Genomic DNA, 12,464 nt, shown 5'->3' on the forward strand with positions numbered 1-12,464 from the left:
GCACAAGCCTAGTCCAGGTGTCCCAGGGAAGTGAAAATGGCAGATCACATTATTGATCAATGCATCAGGATGTAGGGGCCTACTTCAATCAAGGTCTAACACAGGCAGAAATTGCACTGTGTCTTTCTGTTAGAGATGGCATTCAGAATAGTCCTCGTCATTTAAGGAGAAGACTATAGCGTGGTTACAACTTCACAGGCGACGGTTAAGTGATCCTGCTGAGATTGTTAACTTCATTAGCAACCAGATAAGAGGACCAGTTACTCAAGACATTGTTCAGGAGGTTCAGTCACATCTTGATCCAGAGGGCGTACAACAATGGAGAGGAACAAGACTTCGGAGAAGATCTTATAGGGTCCCAGGGCCCAATTATTTATGGCATATGGACTCCTATGACAAGCTGACCCCTTTCGGCATTGGAATAAACGGATGCATTGATGGGTTTTCACGTCATATAATCTGGATGCAAGCAAACTCTTCCAGTAGTAACCCCAAAGTCATCACAGTGTACTTCATTAATGCAGTCACAGAACTTGGCGGGTGTCCAAAGATAATCCGATCGGATCTGGGAACTGAAAATGTCCATGTTAACAGGCTGCAACACTTCTTCCGAGAAGATGAGACTGGCGTTGTGCATGGGCCGTGTGTGTTCCAAGGATGCAGTACAGCAAACCAACGGAGCGAAAGCTGGTGGGGGATCTACAGGAGACAGAACGCAAACTATTGGAGGGAAGTCTTCCAGGAGTTCCAGGCAACTGGAGACTTTAATGGGGATTTCATAGACAAGGGTCTCATCCAGTTCTGCTTTCTTAAGATTATCCAAGTAAGTCCTCCACTGTCCATATCTTCAATATTGTACATCTCAAGGCTGTATCAATTTGCCGCCTGCTCCACTTGTCTGTATATCTGTGTGTAGGCTCCACCTGTCAATGAGATAATCATCACATCACCCTCTGATCGCTTTAGAAAAACATGCCTAGTATGTAGTCAGTGTGAGGTGCGCAGATCTCACCGCACAATGTTTGTAAACCTGTTTACCAGTTTATTTGTGGGAAATGTAAGTATTTATGTGTACACATCATTTATGAATCTGGCCCTTGGTCTTTGTGGATGTGCATGAAAAGCATGTTAAGGCATTTCTCACTGTAGATTGATGTTAGAGTAGCGATCGCTATGAACATAGGCCTACTTAGATGTTACCACTAACTCCCGAAAGTGGGGGGACAAAATGTCTTGTCCCCCCTATTCTTGTGATGTAGCATATGCGTGTGACTGAATTGGATGATGTCAAACTGCAAAATCTCTCATACAGAAAGTAATAACACAGTCAGGCCGACATCTCTTATCATCTCTTATCAGTTTAAATGTTGTAAATGTTTGACTGTCTATCCTGTTTTATAGCATATCAATTAAAAGGAGTGTCAATCCTGATATCCTGGTGTGCACTTGTTATTATAGATCACACTTAGAATGCAACATTATTTTATTTTTAACTGTAGGGGTGTCCCTGCTCTGTTTCTCTATCAACCAAGGGGTTGAAGACCCCTGACATAAACATTATGCTTTCATTATTATTATTTTTAACATAGAATTACACTATGTTAACATAGAGATTAATACTGGGTTCACATAGGCCTGTATGGGATTTTGTATTTTTGACACTACAGCATTTGACCCACAGATATGATGTAACTAATTGATGAAGCTGAAGTGGAGCTGTCCAGGGTTTTGATATAGACTACTGTTTAGTGTTCACATGCAGTAGCTTGTTTTCCTTTCCCTCCATCCAATTGATGACTAGCTACTTTGAGTCAAATGTAGCTACATATTTCAAAAAAGAGGAAGAAACCAAAAGCACTCCTCTGGCAAAAAATGTAAAAAGTCTTAAATAAGATGGCTATTTCATCATGATATATTTAAAAACAGACAATGAACTCACAGATAAAAGCACAAGGTCTCACCAGTAGATGGCTCTTCAAAATGTAAGAAAAGATATACATAAGTGAAAAAATGTGGAAAAAATAAATAAAGAGATAGACAAAACAATAATGATAAATCAATGTACAAGCAACAAAATCTCTCCAGAGCAACACAGGCATCAGACCACAAATACAAGAAAAACTATAAAAAAAAGGACTGAAATCAGTTTCCTCACTGAGTCCTGATATACTCTGGCCTGCATTTGGTATATGTAATACGTTTCTCTCTGCAATAATAATTTGATTTGATCACCACAAATATTCTTTTGGATTGTTTCTAGGTCTTGGTTTCCTCTTCTTTTTTGAATTTTTGTGTCCCCCACCAAAGAGCACCCTCATCACAAGTGTCTAAACTTCTGAGCTCTCTGGACTTTTTTTTCTTTCTCTCTCCAAGCCTATTTGGCATGAATATGTAGGCTTTTTTTGTCCTGGGGTCAATACTCTTGTCTTCATTATGTAGGCTACTATGGCTGAGTGCAGGAAGCTGGAGCTTGAGCTCAGTATTCTGCTGATAACTCCATCATAGCATAAAACAATACTGTATTTCCCCATTATGGTGCTATAATGATATATAATAAATAAATACATGTAAGGCAGCTAAGGTGGCTTCTTCCATGTACTCATTTTCAAAAGAAGTCATCATACGTATTGAAATCCTTATGTTTTTGTGTTGCAGAGCGAGCTAGACACCATGGTGACAATGTGGGACAACCATTGCATTCGACCAGGTGGAAACGGACACCCTTTGTATCATGGAAAACCATGTCTGATGTACAATGTACCTGAGCTCTATCATGGACAAGATTATTTGCATCCACTACAGTGTGAAAGAGTGGGGATTGTTCTCCAAGAGGACATCTGTCTGTGGAAAACAGACATTCCCTGCGACCATGACCTGCATGAGCTCTGTTTGATGGTGATGGAAGAGAACAACATAGCACAGTGTCATAACGCTGCAGAGGCAATACGTCTTTACAAAGACCTGAGGCCTTTAATAAGAGCACTCCTGCCAGAGCCTCATCACTAATGTTGTTGTAGCATACAGGCAGATGCACTGTCCATGGTTCTAATAATGATGATGATGGCATCTCCAGCAATGAGGTCTCTCCTAAAGTTTACATTTCTCAAGTATCGTTGGCCTTTGCATCAGTTGATGCTGTGTTGAAAGGTTTTACTAAGATAATGTGATTTCTGTGTAGTAGGCCAGGTTGATAATGTTGGGTCTTGGGACCAGCAGGGGTATTTGAGAGTTTTCCACTCATGGAATTCTGGACAAAATCATAGCTTTAATAAAAATATTCTCAGATTCTCAAAAAAAGAGACAAATTTACATAAATTGGGGGTCAGTGCCCCTGAAGTGTAACAAATGTAGGGTCAATGCTATGAAAATGTTGAAAATCACTGTAACGTAGGGCTATCTTTGACTAAAGAAATTCTTAGTCAACTAATAGACATAGAATTGGTCGACTAACTAATTAGTTGATTTCATCGACAAATCTGTAAAGTTTGAGTTTTCCACGTGCAATACTTCAAAAGGACCTCCTTAAATATCATGCTTACCAGAGATGTCCTTGTAATCTTCCAGGAAATTACTAATTCAGCATGGTAATAAAGCATTAGAACTGACTAATCGACTAACAAAATCTTAGTCGACACATTAACACATTAAAAAAAGACAGTGAAAATTACAAACAGTTAAAACCTTTTAATTGATGAAACATTTTCATTGCAAACATTGCAAACTCATAAGTCAGTGCTTTCATTTAAATAACATGAACTTGGACCCGGGAAAGTGCAGGGTCCTATTGGGAGGGGCACTGCACTATTCTAAATCAAATTAAGCAAAACAAAATCATTTCTCAAAATTGGCATATAAATGAAATGCATAAAGGCCAACATACAAGGTGCTTCAGAAAAGAAACAGGACTGGGGTCACAAAAAATGTATTTCAAATCTAAACTACAAACTACAAGTTTTCCCCTTCAGAATAATCCCCCTCGAATCTAACACACTTTCCCATCCTTCTACACTTCCATGCACTCCTGGAAGGATTCTCCCGGGATTCTCTGCAGCTCCATCGTCACGGCCCTCTTGATTGTTCCACGTCCGGAAAAACATGTTCCCTTGATGAAACCTTTTGGAAGGAAAAATATTCATTTTATACTTGTATATGAGTCAATATTGCCACCTTGTGACCAAAATCAGCAACAACATGTTACTGTGCCGCTCACTTCAAATCTGCTTCACATGTTACTTATTTCACAACAATGTTACACACACATTAGACAACTTTGAAAACTATCTCACACCAGTGGAAAATTATATTTAAATGAATGAACTACACGGCTACATATATTTGAGTAATATATTATATATACATATATATATAATATATATTTGAGTTTCTGTTTATTTCTGTGAGTGAGAATGTAATGTATGTATGTATATTATTATTATGTAATTATGAATGTTTTGCATGGTATATTTTTGTTATTCTTTTTTGTAGAAAACCTACATTCATCACTGTAAGCTCCAACTGCTATGCCTGTGTGCTGCTGAAAAGGAAAGGAAAGAAAACTGAACCTCTCTAAGCCTTTTATTACCCCATGTACTCTGAACTGTGGCCTCAAGTGGTGTTCTGGCCGACACACCGGCGTGAACCTGGTGATAAACCCTGAACTAGTGCCTAGTCTGAACATTACTAGTAGTTTCTACACTACACCCAGAATGACATTAGCTGGTTTAAGCTGGACACTGCTGTTTTTGACACTGCTGCGCGCTATTAAAAGACTGATACATATGATATTTGAGAGTGCTGACATTTTGATTTATTAAGCTGGACACCAACTGAGCTTCCAGTTCAATCAGCTTGATACCAACTACATTACAGATCATAAAACCTCTTACAATAAATTTAGATACATTTCTGTTACCCTTTGGTTTCAGATAAATAAAGTTCCTATTCTATTCTATTCTATTCTATTCTATTCTTACACTGGCCATAGCTGTTTTGTTTATTTGTTTTTAACAGCAAGGGTGTGTGTCCAACCTTTGCTGCAATGTAGTAGTTACCAGTATTAACTTAAGTCATATAAATCATTTTATGTCCATCTTGTGCAGGTAAATACAGGTATTATGCCATTATCAATGTCCAAATGGATCATATTTTTGATTCTACAGACTTACAACAACCAGATTGGACCAACATAGTTCTTCATTTGTCACTTTAGCATTAGCAGGCAATGCTGTTAAATATTAACTTAGATTATGTACTTCACCTTGTCCTCTGCCATTCTTGCCAGGTTCTCCTCAGGAACACCCCTTTCTCTCAAGGCTGAGAGAAACTGGTCCATGGTGATCTGTAGGATTCAGCAGTAAATGTAGTCACACTTGTTAGCAGCTGCAACAAAGTTGTTCAACTCTTGACTGCTGGCCCTTATACAAAAGAGTCATAGTTCTTCTGATTATTTAATAGCCACATTTTGAGTTGACCATTGTAATGCTGTGCCACAAACCATAATAATAAACACGACACATGTCAAAGCACTATTAAATGAATTAATAAATGTTTAATTACGTTTCACATTGCATCTTGCTAAGTTAACGTTAGCCTACATTTATGTTACCTTGAAGCAGCTGGATAGGAGTTTGTCAGCCTTTCATCTGCTAACCGGCAGCCTCTAAACAAACCCAGTCAAGTAAACAACTAACGTAAAGTGTAACTCACCAGTAGGCTACCATAGATGTATAAAGAGCTACAGCTACAGCCAGTGGCTACGGAAGCCGTTCGTGGCAGCTCTTGTAGGCTGAAATCAGGACGATCACATTAACCAGCGTGCTATCATCAGACTTGACAATTATCACAGGAAAAGAATCTTTGTTATATTGAAATAACGAGATAATTAATTCGTTATCACGAAAAAACAATCTTTGTTATACCGAGATAACGAAATAATAAGTCGTTATCACGAGATAACTGCACAAAAAAAAGAATAATACATGGCCGTTCTCAGCTTCCGTACTGTCCTTATGAACCACATAATAATTAGTACTTTGCATTCATCCAAATTATATAATTTACATTCATAATTATTATTTCCTTACACGTTTTTTACTGTGTAAGTATGAGGCTCTTTCCGGGTGTAATCCAAAGTGTCAGTGATAATTGTTATGGTGTTTACAGTTGATAGTCTGAAACAGCGACCTCCAGCAACTTTACAAAAATGAGTTATAAAATCACTAATGCAAGTTCTGCTCATGTACTGTATGTATTATTTCATTCTTTTTGGAAGCCCAAGCACAATGTTATGCCATTTATAGAGATAGGTAATCCATCAGTGAGGTCTGAATAAAACACCAACATGGAGTGTGGCTCTGTTTCATTGTGTAATATTTGAGATTGATTCAACTATTATTCATTCATATATCCAGGATTTGATCAACTCTTAGGTATCTCACAGACAAATTATTCATATTATAATGTGCCAAGAGCAATACATGGGTTTCAATCACGTGACTTTTTTTTCGCGGCCGCCATATTTAGGACCGATTGGGGTTGATCTAGATAGACAACAGGTTGTGATTGGATGTTATTGAAGGAAGTCCTTATCTCAGGGCTTCACGGTCCCTTTCAGGGTGGAGCAAAGTTACAGTGACGTGTTGTGAAACCCATGTATACAGTGGGTAAGATCTATGGTAAAAATCTTTATGACAGATGTAACAACAATACTTTAAGTTAGTTTCTCATGAGATGGAATGTTTAGACTGACCTGCATGCATCTGTATTAAAAGCATTGCCCCCTCCTGGTGGGTGACAAGAACACCAGAAAGCAGCGCCAGCTGAGCTGCTCCCAAAAAAAATCGCCAAGACGAATTGCATGACAAGATGCTTCTCTTCCTTAAACATCACGCCTACTGGTATTATTATGAACTAGGCTACCTAGTTCCACAGCAAAGACGTGAGGTGTTGTAACATGAAGCCATCATGCTAAATCCGACAAAACAATAATGTCTAGCTAACCTGCACAATATGCACGCGATATGTCCCCCCCCCCCCCCCCCCCCCCCCACACACTTTTTTTGTTCGCTTGTTAAAATTGGCGCTGAAGTAACCCTACCGTTGGTAGAGGTTTCATTAGAAGTTTCGTCTTCCTGCTGCCTTGATTCTAGCCGTGTCTTTAGTCCGATAAATAAAGCAAAGTAGGTCTGGTCGATGAAGTTTTAGCTTTAATGCATGGTAAGCTACAGTTAGTAGCGATATAACTTTAGACTATTAGCCTAGCTAGAACCAGTGGTCTGTGACATCTGACAGCCCGCTTGATGGTTTTATGTTTTTTTTGGCTAAAGGACATTTAGCAACCACCAACTGGTTTAGATAGGCATGATAAAAATATACTCTCTCTTTTAACAAAAAAATTGCTAAGCTACTGACGCTGGTTTTACACACAGGCTAAATTGGATGGCCTCTGAAGTCCACTCGCAGGTTCATCACCTCGTTCAGACCAGAGCTCATTATCTCTGGAGGAAACCCTAGCGGGCTAGTAGTATTTTCTCAGGAGGACTTCAGGGTTCAAATCTCTGGAATAGTTGTACACATAGGCGTAGGATTGGGTAGGGATGGTAGGGACATGTCCCTACCAATATTCATCCCCTTCTGTATTGTCCTTACCAATATAAACACTGGCTGTCGGCATCCGCTCAATATGGTACACAAAGGGTGAACAATCGTTGGTGTCTACCATACGTCCCGCCTCTAACCTCGTATTGCTCATCGATTGGCTCTACCGTTATTGTGGTAATGTGTGATTGGTCCTCCCCAGCGCTGCTCTCTCCACTGACTTTGTGGGTGCGCGTCACTGTTCCCGTTCGTGAGGGAACGACACATACATGCGCGTCATCGTTAGCACTCCACCCTGGAGCGCCGAGTGCAGTGGCGTGCACAGACTTTTTGAAGGGCAGGGGCGAAAAGAAAAAAAAGCGTTCGGGGTTAACTCCCAAAACTGAGAGGCAATGTTTTTTTTGCCATAAGACAGTCCACTTAATTGCTGACTGTGCCGCCTAGAGGCGTAAGCAGGGGTCAACTTTGAAACCAAAGGGGGTGGGGTTGATAAAAACCTCTCTCAGTGACACATCCATCGTGTCAGGAGTGTCAGATGATTGTTTTAAACCTTTCATTTTGTCCTGTCATGTGTCTCTCACAGGAAAGCTGTAGGACCAGTGCCTGGTGAGAGACTTACGTGACACCGCCTGCTCCCAGTCTTTCATTCTTTCCAGTGTACTGCCGGCAGGTGTCACGTCTGATGTGAGTGCTGTGGTTAGAGGGATTGAAATGGGTTTTGTTCCTGCACCCCTGCATCAGGTACATGTGAAATCTGGTTTAGCCACTGTTTTTCCCCTGTTGGTGTCCGCTCCTGTTTTCCCATTGAAGGAATTGATTTCATCATGGGAAACGACATTGCTGGCGGTAAAGTATATCCTGTGCCTGAGGTGGTTACCGAGCCTATTTCCCAGTCTGATAAAGATGATGATCTAGTTAAATGGCACCCTGATGTTTTTGCAGTTAGCGTGTTAACTAGAGCCCAGGCCCGTAAGCAGGCCCAGGAAGTTGATTTATCTGACTCTTTGTTTGTGTCTGCTCTGTCCCAAGATGTGCTGCCCTCCGGTGGTGGTTCGGTGGATTGCGGTCTGAAGGAGCCAGAAAAGGTGACTGAACCTGTTACGGATCCTGTCATAGCTCCTGCAACCCCCTTGCCTCTAAGCCGTGAGGCGCTCATTGCTGATCAGGCAACAGATCCCTCTCTAGCCAAGTGTAGGGCAGCTGCTGTGGAGAAACCTGATGAATGTGATGGTAAACCGCCCTTTTTCTTCGATAAGGGTGTCTTGATGCGCAGGTGGGTTTCACAGTTAGGTCAAGCAGCAGCTGATTCAGGTGAGGATTGGGCTGTAGTTTGCCAGATAGTGCTCCCTATTGATTGTCAACAGCATGTTCTGAAGTTGGCTCATGAGCACCTGTGGTCAGGTCACTTAGGTGTTACCAAAACTTACCATCGGATTCTCAAACATTTCTTTTGGCCAGGGTTAAAATCTGACGTTGCGTCCTTTTGCAGAACTTGCAGCACCTCAACCTATGCCGCCTGCTCCCCTACAACCTGTCCCTGCTGCTGGTGAGCCTATTGAACATGTAATTGTTGACTGTGTTGGCCCTCGGCCTAGGACTAGAACTGGTAATCAGTTCTTGCTCACGATAATGTGTGTCTCCACCCGTTTCCCAGAAGCTATCCCGTTGCGAAAAATCACAGCACCAGCTGTCACTAGGGCTTTGCTGAAATTTTTTGCCACATTTGGTCTTCCAAAAGTTGTGCAAACTGACCAGGGAACCAATTTCCTCTCCAAGGTCTTTAACCGGACCTTGCAGTCACTAGTATTAGAGCATGATATTGATGTGAGCGGTGCCACTCCTATCAAACAGCATGCCTACTGTTGTCCTTTAGAAAAGAGGGAGGTGATGAAAAAGGAGGTTGCCTATCTGGTTGAACATGGTCTTGCCCAGCCTAGCTGTAGTCCATGGAGTTCTCCATGTTTGTCTGACGGAACCCCTCGGTTCTGTACAGATTTTCGTAAAGAGAAGGCCAAATGTGAGTTTGGGAAAGCTACTGTCACATACCTGGGAAAACAGGTTGGCCTTGGGCAGGTCTGCCCTGTCACTGCTAAGGTGGAAGCAATTCTGGCTCTGCCAACTCCCACCACTCGACGTGAGCTCAGGCGTTTCTTGGGAATGGCAGGCTACTATCGGTGTTTCTGTAGGAACTTCTCTGTGGTGGTGGCGCCCCTGACTAAGCTGTGTAGCCCTGCTGTTCCTTTTGTTTGGAATGCTGATTGTGAACATGCCTTTGCTGCTGCTAAGTCTCTCCTCTGCAGTGCTCCAGTGCTGGCTGCGCCCAACTTCTCTATGCCGTTCAAACTCGAGGTGGATGTTAGCGCCATTGGAGCTGGAGCGGTGCTGCTGCAAGATGGTGACGACAACATGTGTCATCCCATGTGCTACTTCTCGGTGAAGTTCAAGAAGCATCAGCTGAACTACTCAACGATTGAAAAAGAAACCATAGCCATGCTTCTCACCCTGCAACACTTTGAGGTCTATGTTGGCTTTACCTTTATCCCTGTGACTGTCACTCTTCACTGATAATAACCCGCTTGTCTTCCTGATGCAGATGTATAACAGCAACCAGCGGTTGATGCGCTGGGCACTCAGGCCCAGCGTTACAACATTGAAATCAGGCACAAGAGAGGGGCTGAAAACCTAGTAGCTGACATGCTGTCCCAGTGGTAAGAATATTTCTTAAGTGTTGAGTTGTGTTAAGGCCGTTAATCCAGCCTGTGTGAGTGAAATTATTTATTTATTTATTTTTGCCAACAAACCTGTGGGATTGTGGTTTTCGGGAGTGAGAGTTTCATTCTTATGGGTGGGGGTGTTAGGTGCCGTGTTGTGTTTGGTGTTGTGTTTTGTGTTTTCTCTCTCGCCAGGTACTGCCCCCCCCTCCTCCCTCCACTAATTACCACAGCTGTGGCCTATCACAGCTGTGTGATTAAAACCACCCTTGAAAGCTGGAGCCGGTTGCTAGTGGGCCTTTCCGGCAGCGTGCAGTGCAGACCGTAGCTCTGTGTGTGGTGGTGTGCGCTCAGGTGTTCAGTGACCCAGGCCCAATGTTTATTCTTCTGCCTTTGTTATTGATTATCTGTTATATTATTCTTGTTTGCTAGTCGACTCCCCTTATTTGGGAGCTTCTTTTGTGTTTTGCATCTGGAATAAATCACTGCCTTGCAGTTGCTTTAGTTTACTTCCGTGTAATTCATTATTGGTTATTGGCTATTTGTGTTAATTGTTACCTCCCCCTCCCCTAGGCCTTTAAGGGGTCATAACAGGCACATACAGCGCGTTCTCGCCACTGAAGAGGGCACTAAGTTCTGCGTGTTTTCGAGGGCACTTTAGACATGTTTATTTTATTTTATTTATTTTATTTATTCATTTATTTATTTTATTTTTATTTTTTATTTTTATATTATATATTTGCAATTAAGTAGATGCCATTTCCTGTATTCTAGTGCATTTTAACACCATATTAGCACCAGATAATCCAAACTGGTTCTGTCATGTTTTAACCAGCCAAGAGGGCAGTTTAGTGTATTTTGCCAATCAGGAGGGCACTTTAGCACACGTTCTGGCTCACAAGAGGGTACTTTAGCGTGCATTTTGGCTCCAAAGAGGGCACTTTAGCATGCGTTTTGGCTCCCAGGAGGGCACTTTAGTAAGCGTTTTTCAACAATTGTCCCCCCCCGGACACCACTGGTGTGCAGATTTCGCAGCTAAAAAATGAAACGCCAGCAGGCCCAGCACCAACAACAGTAGCTGATGAACTGAAGAAAACAGATGTGAGTCAAAATCAATGACTGTTGCATCTCAAATTGTCCCACTGTTCACATGTCTTGCATCAATATATGTTTTGTCAGATGACAAGTAGCAGAGAGACTGGAGGAGATGGAGGAGGAGAGGCAGGAAGAGAAACAGAAGGAAATGGAAGAGAGACAGGGGGAGATAGAGGAGAGACAGGAGCCCCACAGGTGAGATTGAATCGCGAAGGATATATGTTGATAGTGAGATTCAGCATTGTGACTAGGGGTAAATAAAAATATTGATTCATGCATAATATGTTTTTACTCGATATCAATATCAATACGGATCACTACTACCAACCCAACTGCAGACCGCAGGCTGGTACTGAAGTTACGCCCCTTCGGAGTATACTGTTATTTGATTGGTGGACAGTACCATACTGCCATGTGATTGGTTGACAGGATTCACTGGGGGTAATACTACTGGCCTGATGGGTAGCACTGGGTCTGAAAAAGATTCTATTAAAACTTGATAATCATAGGCAGTAGCTCAGTCCATAGGGACTTGGGTTGGGAACTGGAGGGTCGCCTGTTCGAGTCCCCATCCGGACCAAAAAATATGGAGCGTGGACTGGTGGCTGGAGAGATGCCTGGGCACTGCCGAGGTGCCCTTGAGCAAGGCACCGAACCCCCCAACTGCTCGGGGTGCCTCACCAAGGGCAGCCCCCTCACTCTGACATCTCTCTACTTTGTGCGTGTATAGGTCCCGTTTGTGCATGTGTGTGTCTTTCGGACCTCTGTGTAATTGACAAGCAAGAGTGAAAACATTGAATTTCCCCTCAGGGGGATTAATAAAGTAAATAAATTTAAACTTAGTTTACCCTGGGAGGCACATACAGACAGATGTGGTAAAGTTATCATGTTTACTGTCTTTTATGTATTTTTGTTTGTATGTTTCGTGCTGTTTAAGCAGCAGTACCCTGTATCTAATCCAAATTTCTCCCAAGGGAGACAAATAAATGGACTTTGACTTTTGACTTTGATCAGTGTATATTCATGTAACTGATAACATTAGAGAATACATTAACCAAGACA

General features: G+C 42.0%; 1 long non-coding RNA gene across 1 annotated transcript; it reads right to left on the bottom strand.

The window, feature by feature from the left end:
• Window positions 1-3,713: 3,713 nt before the first annotated feature.
• On the bottom strand, window positions 3,714-5,732 carry LOC117248967 (uncharacterized). The gene is made up of 3 exons (XR_004500948.2): window positions 5,606-5,732; window positions 5,258-5,338; window positions 3,714-4,113 (listed from the first exon to the last, which is right to left on the bottom strand). It is a non-coding gene; the product is annotated as an uncharacterized LOC117248967 (long non-coding RNA).
• Between the last annotated feature and the right edge of the window lie 6,732 nt (window positions 5,733-12,464).

The sequence above is a fragment of the Epinephelus lanceolatus genome, chromosome 23, assembly GCF_041903045.1.
Source record: "Epinephelus lanceolatus isolate andai-2023 chromosome 23, ASM4190304v1, whole genome shotgun sequence".
Classification (NCBI taxonomy): domain Eukaryota; kingdom Metazoa; phylum Chordata; class Actinopteri; order Perciformes; family Serranidae; genus Epinephelus; species Epinephelus lanceolatus.